The sequence below is a fragment of the Heptranchias perlo genome, unplaced genomic scaffold (assembly GCF_035084215.1).
Source record: "Heptranchias perlo isolate sHepPer1 unplaced genomic scaffold, sHepPer1.hap1 HAP1_SCAFFOLD_63, whole genome shotgun sequence".
NCBI lineage: Eukaryota > Metazoa > Chordata > Chondrichthyes > Hexanchiformes > Hexanchidae > Heptranchias > Heptranchias perlo.
The window spans coordinates 4,148,789-4,170,723 of record NW_027139655.1 but is presented as its reverse complement, the minus strand read 5'-3'; the positions used below and the strand labels follow the sequence as shown (position 1 = coordinate 4,170,723).

Sequence of the window (21,935 nt, the reverse complement as noted above, 5' to 3'; positions counted from 1 at the left end):
ATTCTTCAAAACTCCAACCAATATTGGCCAATTTTACACAATATTTCCTCATACTACAATTGCAGCAAGACCTCCTTACACTTATATTCCAACACCCTTACAACAAAGGCTAACATATCATTTCCCTTCCTCACTCTCATTAGACCCGTGGTAACTCAATATTTCCAGCATGTTTTTCCTCTTTTCCTTCTGTCGGGAAAAGAAATGAAGGTTGAAAATATTTTACTATAATTACACCCGATTATGTTTTGGAAACAATATCCAACTGAACTGCATCAAATTCGATTATAAACTTAAGAGTTTCTGATGGAAATAAACTAATAAGAACACTTAAACTGCGATGACCGGGAATCGAACCCGGGTCAACTGCTTGGAAGGCAGCTATGCTCACCACTATACCACCATCGCTGAAAATAATCGACAATAAAATAGTTCCCAAACATCAGATCCTGAACAGACACTGCAGGCTGTTGGATTTTGTTCTTCATTTTCACTGGTTTCTGACGGATCCTTTCTCGCTCTGTTGCAGTTCCTGTTTCCGCCCAGTAGATTTCACCAACCCCCAATCAATGGAAATTCCACACCAGCCAGTAATTCTTCACCTTATATCGGACTGAAGAGACAGTCGATACCTGCAATACTTGACCAGCTGGAAATACATTTTACCACAGCTCACATCAGCCTTTGAGTAAAGTTAAATAATTACATTAAATCATTACAGAGACCTGACTACCAACTGGGCAGGAATGGCAGCTTAATATTCAAGTCTATAATATCTTTAGAAAGGACAGGGAAATAGGGAAAGGAGGAGGAGCAGCAATATTACTAAAGGACAATATTACAGCAGTTCAAAGATAGAATATCAGTGAGGGTGAGCGGGCAGTGTAAACACTCTGAGAGAGACCCATCACAAGTGCCCCCACTGTAATCCTCCAGAATGTATGAGAAGGGCGAGTGCGGGAGGATTTCTTCATTCTTTGTGAAAGTGTTTGTGAGATTGTGGAAATATCTGGAAGAGGAAAAACAGGCGGTAAAGCTCGGTCCAAGGCCAAGTCTCGCTCATCCCGGGCCGGACTGCAGTTCCCTGTTGCCCGTGTTCACAGGCTCCTGCGGAAGGGGAACTATGCTGAACGTGTGGGTGCCGGAGCCCCGGTCTATCAGGCTGCTGTGCATCGAGTATCTGACGGCTGAAATCCTCGAGCTGCCCGGCAAAGCGGCCCGGGACAAACAAGAAGACCCGCATCATCCCCAGACACCTGCAGCTGGCCATCCGCAACGACGAGGAGCTCAACAAGCTGCTGGGACGGGTGACCATCGCTCAGGGTGTTGTCTGATATCCAGGACGTGCTGCTGCCGAAGGAAACCCGCATTGTAAGCTCCAAGAGCAAGTAAACCGGCCAAGGACAGGACCAACCTTATTGAAATCTTTGAAGAAGGAACAGAAAGTGTCGACAAGTTTAATGCAGTCGATGTGATATATTTGGATTTTCCGAAGGTCTTCCAAAATGTACCACATCATAGATTCATAGCTAACTTCAGAGAACGTGGAGTCAGGGTCAGGTGGCAGAATGGATAGTAAGTTGGCGACAAAACTGAAAGCCAAGAATAGAGGTTAAGCTCGCTACTCAGACTGGGAAAAGGTGGGAAGTGGAGTTCGAGTTGCTGGGACCACTGTTCTTCACAATTTACATTAACGATTTGGATTCGGGAATCGGAAGGACAATTCCAAAATTTGTGGACGACACCAAATTGGGGGATTTAGTTAATACAAAAGAAGAATACATCAAAATACACGAGGACATGAATAAACTTGCAGAATGAAGAATCAGGAGGTCACACACTGCTTGGATAATAAGAGTCTAAACGGGATAGAGGAGCAAAGGGATCTAGTGTTACAGATACACAAATTACCAAAAGTAGCGAACCAGGTTAATCAGATCATAAAAAGACAAATCAAACAATAGGATTCATTTCTGGAGGGATAGTGTTGAAAAGCAAAGAGGTTATGTTAAACTTATATTGAACCTTGTTTAGACCAGACTTGGAATACTGCGAACAGGTCTCGTCTCCATATTATAGACATAGGGGCATTGGAGAAGGTGCAAACAAGATTCACAAGGATGATACCAGAAATGGGAGGATATTCTTATCAGGAAAGACTGAACAGACTGGGTCTCGTTTCAGTAGAAAAGAGAAGGCTGAGGGTTGATCTGATCGAGGTTTTTAAGATAATGATAGGATTTGTTAGGAGAGATGTAGAGAAAATGTTTCCACTTGTGGGGAGTCCAAAATTTCAGGTAATAAATATAAAATAGTCGCTAATAAATCAAACAGGGAATTCAGGAGAAATTGCTTTACCCAGAGAGTGGTTAGAATGTGGAACTTGCAACGCCGAAGAGTAGCTGAGGCAAATAACATAGGGGCATTTAAGGGGAAGATAGATCAGCACATGAGGGAGAAAGGAAGAGAAGGATATGCAGATAGGGTTAGATGAAGTAAGGAAGGAGGAGGCTCATGAGCAGCATAAACGCCGGCAGAGACTAGTTGGGCCGAATGGCCTGTTTCTGTGCTGTACTTTCAATGTAACTCGATGTAAAGGCTCTTTTCAGAGCCACCCTCTGTATCTGTGAAAGGCCTGGTTACTGTCTGAAGGGAAACGCGAATATCATGCTACCAGTGTGGCTTTGAGCTGCTTTTGTCTCATTGTGGACGAGATGAGGAATTAATGGGACTGGAGTCGGGGCAGTGACCACAGTCCGGGACTTTAAACGGTGACTTATAGAACCCAGACCACACATCACCAAATTTCTTGTATTTATTTAAACTAATTGCCATGCTGGGCTCATAAAGAATCACCAGAACTGCTCGACTAACCTTTCCACATCTGTGGATTTCAGCGCTTCGCTCCGTTTCTGTTCTATTTTGTTGGATTATTTACATAACGCACTGGGGAATCACTGAAATGTAACTCTGTACAGAAACAAATAACAGTGAATTGCCTGGTGTCCAGGAGATCAGGAACATTACTCACCTTTCGTCCTGTTAACGAGTAAACCGTGTTTGGAGTCCACCGACCCGCTTTGGTTCCATATGGGGGATTAAACAGAGAAATCAGGAGGGGAGGAGACAGTCAGAGTGACAGAGCGGAGAGCGGCCTCTGATCTTCCAGCTCCACCTCCAGTTCTCTCCATCCGACAGTTTCAAACCGTTTATCGATAACAGAACCGAACCTCAGCGCTCCGCACAAACCCTGACAGACCCGGGCTTCATATTCAAGGATTCCCAAAACCCGAAGCTTTAAATAAGCCCCGTTACAATGAGAAATCGTTCATATTCCTGCTTAAATACAGTCCATTCGATAACAAGTCAATGCGGCTCCTCCATTTCAGTCTGTTTCCTTGTTCGATCTCCCCAAACATCCCCTCCCAGACGGGTTCAGCGTTTTACAAACACCTTATTTCAGCTTATTTGGAGAATCTCATGTGTTGGGGTTTGAGTTATGACGCGGAGTTACTCCACCAGTGTTCCCGTCTCACAGAGACTCTCGCCCTGAATCTGTGAAAAGATTATGACCATGAACTGGGACTGGAGCTGAACACATCCCCAGTTGCAGTGAGGCCCGGCCCGGACATCTCATTCTCTCTATTTTATATCAGACAGTATCCCACTTTCATGTCCAGCAATAGAGAGAGAGAGAGAGAGAGACAGTATCAGTCTTACACTTCCCAACTGTGTCCAAATCACGCTCAATAGCAGTATCCACCTTCATATAGAGCACCAGAGAGAGAGAGGGAGGCAGACACGGTGAGAGAGACAGAGAGAGCGGTGAGATACAGTGACAGACAGACGTTAACAGTATTAGATCCAGACTGACCGGTAAAGTGAGGTTTTATCCAGAAAGATCGCGTTGGAGAGACAGAAGATGCAATCTCATCTCTCACTGATATTGTACAAGGGTCAGAAACACTATTAATCCCATACTCAGGGACAGTACAGATAGGGACAGAAACAATGGGTCACATTTAACCCTCTAATGCCTGTTGTACTATCTGCAGTTTTACAGCTCAGGGCTGTTCGATATTACTCTCAGTGACCTACAGTTTCACTCCTGTTAAATTAATCTGCGACTGTTGCTGCCTGATATTAACCCTACACGGTCCCAGCAAATACACCGACTCCCACTTTCCTCCCATGTTTCTCCAGGATTGGTTTGAGAAATCCTCTCTCAGTCACACATTATAGGGGCCATTAATGAAGAGAATCCATTGGCTGATTTCACAGCCGCTCACTTTATCTCTGAAAGGCTCTTTACCATCAAAAGACCCCGAGAGAAACAGCAGGGATGGAAACGTCTAGTTTAATAGTTGGAGATTGTAAAGTCAGTCTGGATTCCAGCGTTAGGCACTGGTGGAATCCCATCTGTTTCCCATTCTGGTGCCTGTTCCTGCACTGCCTGTGGACCCCATTCCCTCTGACATTTCCCCCAGTCCCACTTCCTTTGCTCAGACTCGGAAAAATTCCAATTGGGGAAAGTTTCCATCGATTTTTGGATTGGGAATTGTGGGCGCCATTCCCTCAGTGAGCGGAAGAAGATGGTTTAAAACAGCCGGGAATGGAGAGATCACGGCCCCAGGGGGAAGGGAGCAAAGAGCAGCCTAGTTACAGCAGATCATCGCTTCTGGACCGTGTCCGCAGATGGGCTCAGAGATCGGCATTGAGTCCGGGGGAAGTTCAGGGGGAGTCCGGGGGCTGTTTGTAAGAGGCGGAGTGCATCAGGAAGTGGTCACGTAACATGGAGTGAGAGGGGGGGAGGGAGAGGTCATTCTCGGGCTGTGTTTGTACAGGGTGTGTCCAGGGGAAGGGAGAGAGAATGGGAAGAACCTGCTATTAAAATCATTGCTGCTTTCTCTCCCCAAACCAGTCGTGAATGGTCCTGGTTTAGTTCCAGCCTCACCCTGTTTATTGTTATTGGACAGTGAAGAGTGGAAACAGAGCCGGACAGTAAGGATATGGGGAGTTATACAAAGAACATCTATTGCAGGCATCAGGTGAGAAGTGTGAAGGGCACATTTTAAACAGCGGCTGTTTGGTTTCCGTTGAACGGTTAGTCCCATGGGAGAGGGGATTAGAAACCTGACCTGTACAAAGGTCTCTGCTCCATCGGGTAGTCCCATTCATGGATCGGTGCAGGGGTTGGGCCGTGTCTGGATGTCATTAAATTGTTGTAAAACGGCCCAACACCCCTGGTATGCAGAAGCTGAGTGCTGCAGTACTGCAGTGGAGTCAGACACTGACACTGTTTGTATCACTGGATTTCATTTGTGGATATTCAAAATGATCATTAACAGAGATATTAAACTGATCACTTCTGTATTTTCTACCTCACATGTTCCTGAGTAACAAGAGATAATTTTCTTTCTCCAGGCAAACCCTTGAACGATCCAGAATAAATGTGATGCTTCCTCCACCCGAGGCAGAAGGAACAGTGCAGCCAGCTCCTTCTCACACACAGTAGGTATATTATCACTCACAGAGCACAGAGACACAGACAGGTCATCAGTTCCACAGTCTCAGACAGCACAAGTAGTCAGTCCCACACTGATCACAATTTCCAGAGACACATTTTCAATGCAACAGTCAAGCAGAGTAGGTGAGGCTGACACTGTTCCATTTCCCCCTAACTCAGTCCCGCTGAGAGGTAGATACAAAAATCCCAGTCCAAAATCACACTCTCAGAGTGAAAGGCACTGTGTCAATCTCACAATAGGGCAAAATTAGCTACGAATTAAATACCAGATAGAAATCACACATGGTACCCGATTCAAAGGTAGAGAATGAATCCCAATAATGTACCCCGAGATTCAAATTGAATACTAGCCCAGAACTCTCACACACATGACTTTAATACATGCAATATCCATTCGAAAAGTGTATCATATGATACAAATTGCATACAAGTCCAAAACTCAGGTAGAGTATCTGAGTGAGAAATATTGAAAGATAGTAAACCTGAGAAACAAATTAGATACCTGTTCAGAATGCACTCCTCGAATGAGATTTAAAGATAGTGTACCAATTCTATTAGTGCAGACAGAGATACACATTACATACCAGTCCAAAAATTCCATACAATATCAGACTGAAAGATACGGTATCAATTCCATTTCTGCAGATTGATCTACACATTACATACCAATTCAAAAATGTCACCTTATCAGTTTGAGAGATACATTATCATCCACAATAGTACTCACAGAGATACAGATTTAATAGTACTCCAAAAAGCACACAAATAATCTGATTAAAACCTCCAGCATCAAATCCTAAAGTATGTCCATATTTACCAATTAAACAAGGAGTAAAACGATTTAAACATTGAGATATTAAAGCTACAATATTGAACGCCATAATGTAATCTGAGAGAATAATTACGTACAGATACAGAATGAATCTCACATTCAGAGAAAGTACCAGAGACACACAGACACAGAATGAATCCAACTCTCACAGATGCAGAAGGAATCCCAAACTCACATACAGTACAAGAGACTGACAGACACACAGTTAATCCCAGACTCACACACAGTGCCAGAGACTGACAGGTACAGTATGAATCCCACACTAACATGCAGTATGAGTAACTGCATATATAGGATGAATTCAACTCCCACATACAGTACTGGAGACTGTATATACAGAATGAATCCCACACTCACATGGAGTACCAGAGACTGACAGATACCGAAAGATTCCCACACTAACACACAGTTTTATATAAAGAATGAATCACAAACTCTCACACACACTGCTGACAAGATACAGAATCAATTCCAAACTCACACACAGTATCAGAGAGTGACAGATACAGAATGAATCCCACACTTACACACAGTACCAGAGACTGACAGATACAGAATGAATCCCACATTCACACACAGTACCAGAGACTGACAGATGCAGAATAAATCCCACACTCACACACAGTACCAGACACTGACAGATACAGAATGAATACCACATTCACACACAGTACCAGAGACAGACAGATACAGAATGAATCCCACACTCACACACAGTACCAGAGACTGACAGATACAGAATGAATCCCACACTCACACACAGTACCAGAGACTGACAGATACAGAATGAATCTCACACTCACACACAGTACCAGAGACTGACAGATACAGAATGAATCCCACACTCACACACAGTACCAGAGACTGACAGATACAGAATGAATCCCACACTCACACACAGTACCAGAGACTGACAGATACAGAATAAATCCCACACTCACACACAGTACCAGAGACTGACAGATACAGAATGAATCCCACACTCACACGCAGTACCAGAGACTGACAGATACAGAATGAATCCCACACTCACACACAGTACCAGAGACAGACATATACAGAATGAATCCCACACTCACACACAGTACCAGAGACTGACAGATACAGAATGAATCCCACACTCACACACAGTACCAGAGACTGACAGATACAGAATGAATCCCACACTCACACACAGTACCAGAGACTGACAGATACAGAATGAATCCCACACTCACACGCAGTACCAGAGTCTGACAGATACAGAATGAATCCCACACTCACACACAGTACCAGAGACTGACAGATACAGAATGAATCCCACACTCACACACAGTACCAGAGACTGTCGCAGCATGAAATGGTCCTTATCAAAGTCACAAATGATACCCTATGTGACTACCACCATGATAAACTATCCCTCCTCATCCTTCTCAAATACAATATCTCACCGTGCTGTTATCCTGTTAGACTAGTTTCCTCTCTCTGCTCTTATTTGGAATGTGTTGCTTTTCCGTCTGACAACACTTGGTATCATCGTATTATGTTAGTCCACAAGAGGAGATCATTCGGCCCATCGTGCCTGTGCCGGGTCAAACACACGTATTCGTTCAAGATTCGTTCAGAGATAGATTGAGTGCTTTGTTATCAGAAAATTGCCTGAACCCCCACAGTCTACAGCTTTTCTCCTCGCTATCAACCACACGGCCTATTTTTGTGTCACCCGCAAATGTCTTTATCATGCCTCCGACGTTTCAGTCCAAATCGTTCATGGATACCACAAAAATCAAAGCACCAAGTACCGAGCCCTGCGGCACCCTACTGGAAACAGCCTTCCATCCGCAAAAACACCCGTCGGCCATTAACTTCCTGCCACTGAGCCAATTTTGGATCCAACAAGCCGCATTCCCTTGTATCCCATGGGCCTTTACTTTTTTGACCAATCTGCCATGTGGGAACTTTTCAAAAGGCTTGCTAAAATCCACGTAGACTACATCAATTGCACGACCCTCATTGATCCTGCTCGTCACCTCCTCGAAAAATTCAATCAGGCTCGTCAGACACGACCTCCCCTTGACAAATCCATGCTGACTGTCCTTGATGAGTCCGTGCCTTTCGAAGTGACAGTTCATCCGATCCCTCATTGATTGCAATAATTCGAAATTGAGTCTTTCTCCTGCTTGCTGTCATGACAGATCAGGCGGTGAACAATACTCAGGCCCGGCCAGCTCAGTCGGACAGAGCACGAAGTTTTTAATCGTGGGTTCGAGCTCCACGTTGGGTGAGTAACATTTTAAACTTTTATGATGCTTTCACTGGCCAACAGTGCAGAAATGATGCAGAATGAAACATGAAATCGGTCGTCAGGATGGCCGAGCGGTCTAAGGCGCTGCGTTCAGGTCGCAGTCTCTTCTGGAGGCGTGGGTTCGAATCCCACTTCTGACATTTGTTATCTTTACTGTTACGTGGAAATATTTTATTTGTGGATTGGGCTGCAGCTGATTTTCCTGCCAAGTCGATTTGCTCCTCCCACAAAAGCAACTGGCTTTGTGATGGAAATGTGACTTGAGAAGTTTCGAACGGTGAAATGGTTCACATATTAATGACCTGGACAAAGAAATAGAACAGCAGTGGGAAACATTTAAAACGGTGATCAATAGAGTCCAGGAGAAATATATCCCACTAAAAAGTAAGAACAAACTAGCCAGAAATGACACACCAGGGATGAATAAAGAAATAAGGTCAAAATTGAAACTGAAGAAAAAGGCCCACACTGTACAATAAAGGAGAGGGGGAATGTGAAAAGACTGGGAAAGAAGTCTAAAGAACTATTAGAAAGGCAAAAAGGAATATCAAAAAAAGCAAAGTATTCTGGACACATCAACAGCCAAAGAAAGTTTAGGATAGGAATAGGGTCACTAAGGGATACACACGACAAACTCACAGGCAATGACAGCGAAATGGCAGAAATATTAAATAATCACTTTTCTTCAGTATTTACCAGGGAGACCAGCATTGAGTGCATGACAGTGGAAGAAGAGATCAAAAAAATATAAAGACATTTAAGATCGAAAGGGGGGGAGATAATTGATAATCTCATCAAACTGAGAGGGGAAATTTCCTGTTAGGTGCCTAACCAGAGTTTTAAACCGCTCACCCACGCTAATTTCCGTATTACTGTTCAGATTCATTTCACAGGGACACGATTACTGTGCACCATTTAGAGAGGCTCAGTGAAAGGCGGAAATTGACCTATTAATAGAATCATGGAATAGGACAGCGCCATTCGAATGGCATTCGTCCCATCGTGCCTGTGCCAGCTCTCTGAAAGAGCTGTCCAGTTAGTCCCACTCGCCTGCTGTTTCCCCATAGCCCTGAAAATGTTTCCATTCAAGCGTTTATCCAATTCCCTTTTGAAAACTGTGAGTTAAAAAAACAATATTGAAAGGGGTGCTGGGGCCTCTGCAGCGTCAATGAAGTTATCAAGATGTTTCTTTACACATGGTATGTTGTGCAATCATCCTGAAATATCTTCAATATCCAACACAAATTGAATTGCAAACCTGACGGACCAACACTGGAAAACAAGTCACGAGTGAACGCAAATCATCTGGGACCCGTTTTCAGCCTCACGGCTCTTTAAGTAAAGTGAAATAACTTTGCATTGAAAAGATTTGGAACTTGCATCTGTGCCTTTATCTGTTCCATTTCTTAAAGTTGCTGGTGTCTGATGATGTACACGCCTCTGCTCCCTCCATTGAACAAGAAAGGAGGTGTTTGACGTTGACGGGACCTGTTGGTTATGAGCTCATCCTTTACATTGAGTCGGTTCGCGTCTTTTGAACGGCGTCAACTTTAGCCCAGCGGTGAACTTCGCAGCAAACAAGTTCATCACCGTCTCACCGCGGGCGCTGACTGACATGTTTATTGTTATTTCTTTCAGACCTAAATAAATAGGAACCGTGATTTTAAATTTGCACTAAGTGATTTTTAGGTAGTCGCCTTTAAATGTTTCACAGGCGACTCCTAATTTATGATCGTCCGCCATTTCTCCAGCCGTTTTGAAAACAAAACATGTCTCTGCTTTTCGCGTCTTTTTTCGAAAGGGAAAAAAATATATTTCCCGTGACCTCTGAAGGATGGACAAGTACATTTCAGAAAGCTGAAGCAAGTTCACCGAGCTTAAATCGTCTGACCACGTTAAAGGCGCTATATACATATATATAAATATGTATATATATGTAATATATGCAAGTCATTGCTGTCTGTTTCTGTGGCTGTCTTTTTTATATGTGTGTCCATCTGCAGGTCAATTTTGAATCAATACCAGTGTTCGTGTCAGTTTGTTGCATGAAATAAATGAGGGTATCAGGCGCTCCCCTCCCTGCCATTGGGTCGGTACTGAGTCAGGGTTCAGACCAAACTTCTGGGTTTTTTTGTGAAAAAGCAATTAAAACCTTCATTCGGGAATTATCCAGTCTCATGTGAGCGGTGAAAGAAACACTGACCCCGATGTGATGTGAACACGCAGCCTTTTGATCTGGAGTCAGACCTTTGCACCACGCGCTCTGAAGACAGGATCCTGGATGTTATCATTTATATGAATGTTTCTCAAACACCGTTTCATTTCTCCCACCTTGGTTGAATCGATGGGGCTTATCAAATCTCCGCCAGATCCCACCGGGAATGAGACAGTATTGGAAGCAGCCTTCACCCCCACGATCACGCTGGCTTTCATCGCCTGCTCCCAGCGGACTGTATTAACAGGGCTGGGAGATATGGACTTTGTTCATATTATTCAGCAATGTGAATCGTTAAATATTTACTAATTTTTAATGGGAACAGGGTTTTAAAATGTTTCCGCCTGGTTTCGAACCGGGGACTTTTCGCGTGTAAGGCGAACGTGATAACCACTACACTACGGAAACCTGATGCTGCAAACTCCGTGTTAAGGATATAACCCCTCAGCCAAACTAATTTCCGTATTACTGTCCAGGAGCTCATTTCACAGGGATACATTTACTGCGCTGTATTTCGGAAGGCTGCAGAGAAGGATCGGTGGAGATGGTCAGGCAGGGAATCCCAGAGCATCGCGCCCACACAAACATTTCACTGTTTTTTTTCATGTGCCTGATATCCGACCGCAGTGTAAATTATGGCGAATCAGGCATGCTCAGATCACATTGTTCACAGAGTGTTTTCTTGCAGCCAAATCACACATTCGAAAACGTGAAATGAGATGAAGAGATCGGAGCCATTTAAACTGCGGCCAGTGACTGCAGATCAGGAATGAAAAGCTGGCACCGGCTTCAGGGCGATCAGAATGAGGCAATGAATCCGAAAGTGGGAAGAAAAAAAGCACAATTTTCGTCCCTGGGTGGGCTCGAACCACTGAACTTTCGGTTAACAGCCGAACGCGCTAACCGATTGCGCTACAGAAACCGCCCGGTGCTTTTTCTTGCGAGATACACTAAAGCAGCGTGTCACCTAGCCAAAGTTACATGTTGCAGCCACAGAAATGCAATTGTCCACTATCAGTCTTACTTTTCCAGAAACAAAGGATGGGACATTGTTTATGGAAACGGTCTGGTCTCGCTCACAGCATCGATATCACCGCGAACCAGCTCTCCTGCAACCGGCGCGCCCACTGGTGCTTTGTCTGTTATTGAGTCGGACTGTGGGAGAACCTTCACCACACGGACTCCAGCGATTCGAGAAGGCGGCTCACCACCACCTTCTCAAGGGCAATCAGGGATGGGCAATAAATGCCGGCCTCGCCAGTGACGCCCACAACCCATGAACGAATGAAGAAAAAGTATTCTGAGCGTCCTGACGCTGATATCAGGTTTTGATGCCTGATCTGCAGTAACTGGGAGCGCTTTAAATGGCTCCGACCTCTTAATTTCACCCACAACATCAGAGTAACTGTTCCAGGGGGACATGCCGACTCAACTGCGTCTTGGCCGCCTCTCTGCTCAGTCCTTTATTCGCCTCCAATTCCGTTTCCCAAAGCGTATCTACAGATACACAAAGCTCTTTGTCATTTCGGTTCCTTTCGATTTGTCCAGCTCCCGATTGGCAATAATTTGCAAACCTGGTTGCAGCCCTCCGCCTTCCATCGTGTCCAGGGATGGGTTATGTGGAGAGACTGGAGAAGCTGGGATTGTTCTCCTTCGAGCAAAAAAAAAGGTTAAGGGGAGATTTAATAGAGGTGTTCAAAATTATGAGGGGATTTTGATAGAATGGATGGGGAGAAGCTATTTCCATTGGCAGGAGGGTCGATAACCAGAGGACACAACCTGCATTTATATAGCACCTTTAATGCAGTAAAACCTCACAAAGTGCTTCACAGGAAGAGTTTTTGAACAAAACTTGACACTAAGCCACATAAGGAGATATTGGGACAGGTGACCAAAAGCTTAGTCGAAGAGTTAGGTTTTAAGGTATGTGTTAAAGGAGAGAGAGGCGGAGAGGTTTAAGGATGGAATTCCAGAGCTTAGGGCCGAGGCAGCTGAAGACACAGCCGCAAATGGTGGAGCGATTAAAATCGGGGATGCGCAAGAGGCAAGAATTGGAGGAGCACAGAGATTTTTTTTATTCGTTCATGGGATGTGGGCGTCGCTGGCGAGGCCGGCATTTATTACCCATCCCTAATTGCCCTTGAGAAGGTGGTGGTGAGCCGCCTTCTTGAAACGCTGCAGTCCGTGTGGTGAAGGTTCTCCCACAGTGCTGTTAGGAAGGGAGTTCCAGGATTTTGACCCAGCGACGATGAAGGAACGGCAATATATTTCCAAGTCTGGATGGTGTGTGACTTGGAGTGGAACGTGGAGGTGGTGTTGTTCCCATGTGCCTGCTGCCCTTGTCCTTCTAGGTGGTAGAGGTCGCGGATTTGGGAGGTGCTGTCGAAGAAGCCTTGGCGAGTTGCTGCAGCTGCAGTGCATCCTGTGGATGGTGCACACTGCAACCACATTGTGCCAGTGGTGAAGGGAGTGACTGTTTAGGGTGGTGGATGGGGTGCCAATCAAGCGGGCTGCTTTATCTTGGATGGTGTCGAGCTTCTTGAGTGTTGTTGGAGCTGCACTCATCCAGGCAAGTGGAGAGTATTCCATCACACTCCTGACTTGTGCCTTGTAAATGGTGGAAAGGCTTTGGGGAGTCAGGAGGTGAGTCACTCGCCGCAGAATACCCAGCCTCTGACCTGCTCTTGTAGCCACATGATAGGGTGGGGTAGCGAGGTTCTGGTGGGATTTGAAAGCAAGGATGAGAATTTTAAAATCAAGGCGTTCCCCGACAGGCGGTTTGACTGGAGCGTCACACCGTTCCCTCCCGTCTTTACTTCCACATACGTACATTGGGACAGGGCTTGGGCGGATTTTTCTGTGTCTCACCCGGGGCCGCTGAGTCTCCTGCAGTCCCCACGATCACCAACTCACCCAGTTTGTAAATTTAAACCGGAACAAGTGCCTCGCAAAGGGCAAGAGATGAAGGCAAGGCTGGAACCTCTGGCAAAAAAAAAATCTCTTGCCCACCAGCGAGGTTTGTGTACCTGAATCGCTAACTCTTCTTTCAAAGTTTTGACATTCATTGGACGCCACGCGGCCCCTCCAGACTTGTCTCTTGCACTCACAGTGAAGCGGAGGGCCGTTTTCCCTCGCACGCCAGCAATTGTGATATCAAGAAAAAGGTGGCCGAGAAATTCTCAATTTCAGCGAAAATGGAGCGCTGGGGTCCGCTCATGAGTGCAGCGTAAAAGATGCAACTCGCACCCACGATCCCGAGGGGAATGCCTCTCCCGACTGAGCTCGCCAAGCCTGAGGAAACTGTTACTTCCTTGTCTGTTGTTGCAGCGAGCCGGCTGTTGGCTCCGCTCCAAGGGTTCAGTGCAAACCATGAAACAGGTTCTCCTGAATTCCATGGTGTCGAAGGCAATCGAGTAACAAGTCGAGCAATGTATTCCGCTCAATCATTGATAATTCCATTCAGATCTTCTGCTTTTCAGCTGCACTTCCCCAAAACATTGCAAATAATTTTGCTCAGTATTTGTTTCGCTTGTTTAATATTTTGTTCTCCGGTTTTGCCAGATTAACATTTCATTTCAATTATCAATGACAGGGAGCAATGAACAATGAACGAGTGACCAAAGTTCCGTTTATTATTAAAAAGCAGTGATTCCGAAATTATCCAGGCTGATATGAATGGTAAGATAAATAGTGATTTCGACATGATTTAAATACGCAGCCTTCAGAAACTGGAGTCAGACGCGCTGCCGTTTCTCCACGGGGTCTACTGATGGCATAGATTATATATGTATAAAAACTTATTATATCCTTAAATATATAAACATTTGATGCAGTGTTCCCTTGTGGTTGGGAATAGTTCATTGCACAAATATAATTCAAGTCTGTGAGACATTTAATATTTTCTTTAATCGCCATTAATACGTTCTGTTGCACACTGAAGGAAATGTTAACTTGTTTGCCAAGTGACAATTAAAACGTCAATAAATCTTTGAGCTTTGCATGTCATGAACTTTTATCCCTTCCCATTTTACATACTGTATTTTAGGAGTCTGCTTAAAAATGTTTAGTGCTTATTATACAAGGAATCCGGTGCAGCCGCTGTTAAATTTAAAAAGGTTTGTCGCCCCGTTCACGCATGAACAAACTCGACCCTGAAGGTTTATGGGGAGCAAGTCCCAACAAAATGTTTCCCTCCGAGATCAAATCGGGGACTTTCTGCATGTAACTGGTGAACATGATAACCGCTACACTACGGAAAGGACAAACTTTTCGGTCTCAGGTCTGAAGGAAGTGTCTCGGGGAAACATGAACTGCTGAGTCTCTTTACACTGACTCTTTTCACGAATATTTCATCGATCGAAACTATACAAGTCACAGGGAAAAATGTCAAAGTCATTAAACTCCCGAATTAGCCCCAAAATCAATCAATCTCAGTTTTGCAATGTTCAATTGACCCCCGGCCTCAACAGCTTTTTGGGGGTGAGTGTTCCAGATTTCCACTCCCCTTTGTGTGAAGAAGTGCTTCCTGACCTCACTCCTGAACAGCTGAGCTCTAATTTTAAGGTTACGCCCCCTTGTTCTGGACTTTCCCCACCAGAGAAAATAGTCTCTATCTGCCCTGTCAAATCCTTTAATCATCTTAAACACCTCAATTAGATCACCCCTTATTATTCGATACTCAAGGGAATGCAAGTCTAGTCCATGCAACCTGTCGTCATAATTGCTTATCAAGGATATCCACCAAAACGGGTTTTACGATGGCTGGCTTTTGAGTGCATTGGCTTTTGCCAATGGCCACGTTGGTCTAGTGTTATGATTCTCGCTTCGGGGTTGTTTGTCCAAATATGTGAGAGATCCCGGACGAGCCCTTATTTTCCTTTTGATCTTGAACGTCCAAAGACAGAAAAGTATCCAAATCACCCCACATGAGTGAAACAATTCCTATGTTTCATACTATTACCTAACACAACTGCCCAACTTGGTTCTGATGAAAGGTCATTGAGCTGAAACATTAACTCTGTTTCTCTCTCCACAGATGCTGCCTGACCTGCTGAGGTTTTCCAGCATTTTCCATGTTATCAGAGTATCACTTCCCTCATCACCGAACTACACTCCTCCACTAGATGTCGCCTTGTGGTGCAAACAGGCTCCTTCCGCACAGCCAGGTGTTCTGCTTTCGGCATTAATTATAACTTAACTTTTGAACTTGTTGGTTAGAACATATGGCCTTGCCCATTGACCAGAAAGCAGAATGGTGTTTATCTCTCACCAGTACAGCCCTTTCCCGCTGCATCAGCTTGGAATGATACGTAGCAATCGTACAGATGTCACAAATCTCCTGCTTCCCTGTGAAGCTGGTAAGACGAATAGCACACAATGCTGTCTGACACATATAAACACCAGCTCTGAATGATTTAAAGGCCTTGTTATAATTGTCAGAGAATTGTTTATATCAAAAGGATAATTAAACTTACGAGTATTATGATATTAGCTACGATCCAAGAGTTTTTGGACTTCAGAATCTACTCGTCTCCATATTAAACATATGCTTGCATATAAAATGAAGCAAATCTGTCTTATGATTGTAGTTTCATTCTCCCAACAGAGATTTATACTTCCTTACTTAAGAGGCAAAAGCTAAAGGTTAATATTACTTCAATATAAAGACTAACTCTTTCCTGACAATACAGATACCCCAAACTAATATAACACCTCAAACTGATAGAGCTTCTCAAACTAAAACAGTACCTCAAACCAATACAGTACCTCAAACGGATAGAGAATCTGAAACGAATATTATACCTCAAGTTAATACATCATCTCAAATGAATGAAGTCCCTCAAACTAATACAGTACATCAAACAAATACAACACCTTAAACTAATACAGTACCTCAAACCGATACACAACCTGAAACCAATATAATACCTCAAATTAATACAGCATCTCAATCTAATACAGTATCTCAAACTAATAAAGTACCTCTAACTAATACAGCACCTCAAACGAATACAGCACCTTAATCTAATACAGCACCTCAAATTGATACAGATTCTGAAACTAATCTAATACCACAAACTACTACAACACCTCAAACTAATATAGTACCTCAAACTAATAGAGCACCTCATAATAATAGAGAACCTCATACGAATAGAGGACCTCAAACTAATACAGCACCTCAAACTAATAGAGCACCTCAAACTGATACAGCACCTCAAGCTAATACAGTACCCCAAACTAATATGTTACCTCAAATTAGTACAGCATCTTAAACTAACAGCACTTCAAACTAACGCAGCACCTCAAACTAATACTGTACCTCGAATTAATACAGTACCTCAAACAAATACAGGACCTCAAACTAATACAGTACCTCACAATAATACTGTACCTCGTATTAATAAAGTATCTCAAACAAATGCAGCACCTCAAACTAATACAGTACCTCAAACAAATACAGGACCTCAAACTAATACAGTACCTCAAACAAATATCCTATCTCGAATTAATACAGTACCTCAAACAAATACAGCACCTCAAACTAATACAGTACCTCACAATAATACTGTACCTCGTATTAATAAAGTATCTCAAACAAATGCAGCACCTCAAACTAATACAGTACCTCAAACTAATACTGTACCTCGAATTGATAAAGTATCTCAAACAAATACCCCACCTCAAACTAATAGTGTACCTCAAACAAATACAGCACGTCAAACTAATAATGTTCCTCAAACTAATCCAGCACCTCAAACTAATAGTGTACCTCAAACTCATCCAGCACCTCAAACGAATAGTGTTCCTCAAACAAATACAGCACTTCAAACTAATACTGTACCTCAAACAAATACAGCACCTCAAACTAATAATGTTCCTCAAACTAATCCAGCACCTCAAACTAATAGTGTTCCTCAAACTAATACAGCACCTCAAACTAATAGTGTTCCTCAAACAAATACAGTACCTCAAACTAATACAGTAGCCCAAAACTAACCATTAACTGAAATTTCAAAGTCCGAAAAGGAGAAGCAGGTTGACCTTGACAGGCGGCGGATCTGTTAAGAGGATATTAAGCTGCAGGAGAAAGTCCCGTTGAGGAACTGCAGTTATATTCAATTAATTTCGAGTCTTTTCTCAATATTGGAGCAGAGAAACACGTGGTATGTAATATCACGGCAGGGCCTTCCATGGTCGGCCTAATTCAGTACAACATCCCCAGTACATTCAGTCTGAAGCTCATCACGAGATGCCTTTCAAGTAACCTGTGCTGATTTCAAATAGAGTTGTTTCTTCACCAGCATAGCTTCATTGGGGCGAGGGGTATTTGAGTTTGTATCGGGCAATTTGTAGCTGCCCATTGGTAATCGATCTTCAATTGACTCAATACATTTCAATTAAACTATCACAAAAAGACGGACTATTCCTGCACCCACTCCCCGCCCCCTCCCAATGTTCCAACCTACTCCACTTCTCCATCGCTACTTCTGCCAATCTCTAACTCTGTCTCTATGTATAAATCTGCCTGCGATCTTTCTACTATTTTTTATGTTTCTTTATCTCTTTCAAATATATCCATTGTTATTTTCACCTTATTAAAAATCAATATAAATCTCCTTCGACCGATTCGGATGTATCGTTGACTCTCCACTGCTTTAAATGTATGTATGTATCTATCTATCCATCTATCTATCTGTCTATCTATCCATCTATCTATCTATCTATCCATCTATCTATTTTTCTATCCATCTATCTCTCCATCTTTCTATCTATCTATTCATCTATCTCACTATCGATCTATCTCTCCATCTATATATCTCTCTATTCATCTGTCCATCGAGCTCTCTTTCTATGTATATATCTCTCTATCCATCTATCTATCCATCCATCTGTCTATCCATCTGTCTATCTATCCATCTATCTATCTCTATCTATCCATCCAGCTATCTAAGTGTCTACCTTTGTCTTCCAATCTCTCTATGTCTGTTTCTCCCTCCACCTGTTTATTGCTCTGTTGTTGTTTCTCTGTCGCTTTCTGTCTCTCGTCCTTCATTACTCAAGTTTATCAAATACATTTCTAATCTTTATCAAACAAATGCAATATTAAAGCATGAGCATGAGGTAAATTAGCAAATTACAAGGTGGGGTGGACTCAGTATGTTGGTCTGTGAAGACGTCACCGAGCCCTCTTCCTTCTTCAGGCTGCTGATCACAGAAGTCTCCCTGAGCAGCTTCTGGAAGAAGAAGCGCGAGCACTTCTCGTCCTGCTCCACGGAGCGGACTCTGGAGCGAATGATAATCTTTGAGGCCCCTTTAACTGGATGGATCGCACCGTGATATCACAAGGTGAGGCCCCTTTAACTGGACGGTTCATACCGTGAGATACGGTCTGTATTGTACTGTATTGCTTCGAAATTGTGAAATTTAGTTTTAACTCTGTGTATTCTTAAATTTTATGCAGTAATGTATGTTTTGTAATAAAAAAAAATTCGCAGAAACTTTCGAATCAAACCGGAATCGAGCCTCCACACGTTATCCATTGCTCCACTGGCCCAGTTTTCAAAAAGCATGCAGTAACTCACACTTCCACAGCGCTGGAGAATGAGCAGTTACCGAGTCAGTCTCGGTCATAACCACGCGATTCCACGAGTCCGGAAGTGTCAAAAGGTGCACGGTGAACAATCACCAAAGAGAGAGACATAAGCTGCTTCCATTCGATCGCTCAGCTTGTAGAGCGGAGGACTATAAGTACAAATAACAGATCAAAGTATGCTGGTTCGAAGTAATAAACGTGCTTTTGGAGTAAGTAGCTCAAGGCCATTCTCTTAACTTTACAGGCAGCCTACAGCTTAACATGTTGGCGCTGAGGCACAGGAGACCACTTTTCCTTTGTCAAACCTTAAAGCTTTCTGTGTCTGTCAGAACACGTCTGTTTTGTTCGAGCATTTGCCTCTGCTCACCAGCAGGGAGTGCCTTTGAGCAACAACATGGCAAACTGCTTTCAGGCGAAAATGTCTTCGATCAGTCAGGCAGGGCTCTCGCTGCTCCCTCAAGCTCGGGGCCGCTGTTACTTTCCTGAGATCTCGTCTACCTTCCGCAGTCTCGGGCTCTTCTCAGCATCATTCCCGCTCACTGTGGCTTCCCGTTCTGCTGTTGCTCACTTGCTGATGCTCGATACCGCCGATTGGAGCAAAGTATTGATTGTCGTCAGGGAGGGGGCCAACCCAAGGCAAGATTTCTCTGCTGATCGTGGAACCGCTTGGAGGCGAGTGCGAATCAACTACTGTGAAGGGCATTGAATAAAGGGGGCAGTAGCAACATGGATACAGAATCGGCGAAGGGACAGGAAACAGAGTGGTGGTGAACGGTTGTTTTTCGGACTGGAGGGAGGTGGATAGTGGTGTTCCCCAGGGCCCGGTGCTGTGACCACTGCTTTCCTTGACATATATTAATGACTTGAACTTGGGTGTACATGGCACAATTTCCAAATTTGCAGATGACACCAAACTTGGAAGGGTAATGAACAGTGAGGAGGATAGTGATAGACTTCAGGAGAATATATACAGACTGGTTGCATGGGCAGACACATGGCAAATTAAATTTAACGAAGAAAAATGCGAATTGATGCATTTCTGTAGGAAGAACGAGGAGAGGCAATATAAACCAGCGGGCACAACTCTAACAGTGATACAGGAACAGAGAGATCTGGGGGTATTTGTGCATATATCATTGAAAGTGGCAGGGCAGGTTGAGAAAGCGGTTAAAAAAAGCATACGGGATCCTGGGCTTTATAAATAGAGGCATAGAGTACTAAAGTATGGAAGTCATGAAGAACCTTTTGAAAACACTGGTTCAGCCACAACTGGAGTATTATGTCCACTTCTGGGCGCCGTACTTTAGGAAAGATATGAAGGCATTAAAGAGGGTGCAGAAGAGATTTACTAGAATGATTCCAGGAATGAGGGACTTTAGTTACGTGGATTGACTGGAGAAGCTGGAGATTTGATAGAGATTTTCAAAACCATGAAGGGTTTAGTGTATAGAGAGAAATCGTTCCCATTTGCAGAAGGGTGAAGGAACAGAGGACATAGATTTAAGGTGATTGGCAAAAGCACCAAAGATGACATCAGGAAAAACGATGGGGCGGTGGAGTGGGACTAGCTGGATTGCTCTTGCATAGAGCTGGTGTGGTCTCGATGGGCCGAATGGCCTCCTTCCATTCTGTAATCTTTCTACGATTCAAGTCGAGTGCTCGCTGAGCATGTGAGAGATAGCAGAATCGATTCTTGCATTCTCCACTCACCTTTTGATTTGGGTCAATTGTCCAGAAACAAAAGTGGCGTCAGTTTTCAGCGAGCCCATGGTCCATGTACTTCTTAAGCTTCACTGCGTGCTACGGTACAGAGAGGTCAAGGGGCAGCAAATCTTTTTATATGCTGCAGGAAGCAAAAATTCTTCATTTTGGTCTTCAGCAAAGGTGGAAAAAAAAGCTTAATGATGCCTTCTCTGAGGATTGAACTCAGGACCTTCAGATTATGAGACTGACGCGCTGCCGACTGCGCTAAGAAGGCACTTGATGCATGAAACTCCAGGCAGCTCTATCAAGTAGGACAGTTTGCAAGGTGTAAAATCATAAACTAATCGGCAGTTTGCAAAAACTCTCCATCCAGGTGGAAATCGAACCAACAATCTTCTGAATTTTGGTCAGACACGTTCCCCATTGCTCGACTGGCCAAAGGTGTGTCGAGTAAGTCGGAGCTCACACGCTCACAGCGCCGCGGTATGAGCAGGTACCGAGTCAGTCTCGGTCATGCCCACGCGACTCCACGAGTCGGGGAGTGTCAAAAGGCGCACGGCGAACAATCACCAAAGAGAGGGACCTTTGCTGCTTCCCTTCGAGAGCTCAGCTGGGAGCGTGGAAAACTTGTAGAGATTAAAACTTGAAAGCAAAATCACTCTTAAATTGTTAGTTTAATTCTGGCTCAAAATAACGAACGTGCTTTCTGAGTAAACGGTATTGAGCTCAAGGCCGCTTTCTTAACTTTACAGACTGCTCACTGCTGAAAATGTTGGC

At 43.9% G+C, this 21,935-nt stretch overlaps 5 non-coding genes across 5 annotated transcripts; 1 reads left to right on the top strand and 4 right to left on the bottom strand.

Annotated features, from left to right (window-relative positions):
- Positions 1-336: 336 nt before the first annotated feature.
- Positions 337-408, bottom strand: trnag-ucc (transfer RNA glycine (anticodon UCC)). Its single transcript has one exon. It is a non-coding gene; the product is annotated as a tRNA-Gly (tRNA).
- Positions 409-8,700: 8,292 nt separating this feature from the next.
- On the top strand, positions 8,701-8,783 carry trnal-cag (transfer RNA leucine (anticodon CAG)). The gene has a single exon. It is a non-coding gene; the product is annotated as a tRNA-Leu (tRNA).
- Positions 8,784-11,193: 2,410 nt separating this feature from the next.
- On the bottom strand, positions 11,194-11,266 carry trnav-uac (transfer RNA valine (anticodon UAC)). The gene has a single exon. It is a non-coding gene; the product is annotated as a tRNA-Val (tRNA).
- A 440-nt stretch (positions 11,267-11,706) lies between these two features.
- On the bottom strand, positions 11,707-11,780 carry trnan-guu (transfer RNA asparagine (anticodon GUU)). Its single transcript has one exon. It is a non-coding gene; the product is annotated as a tRNA-Asn (tRNA).
- Positions 11,781-21,359: 9,579 nt separating this feature from the next.
- On the bottom strand, positions 21,360-21,432 carry trnam-cau (transfer RNA methionine (anticodon CAU)). The gene has a single exon. It is a non-coding gene; the product is annotated as a tRNA-Met (tRNA).
- Between the last annotated feature and the right edge of the window lie 503 nt (positions 21,433-21,935).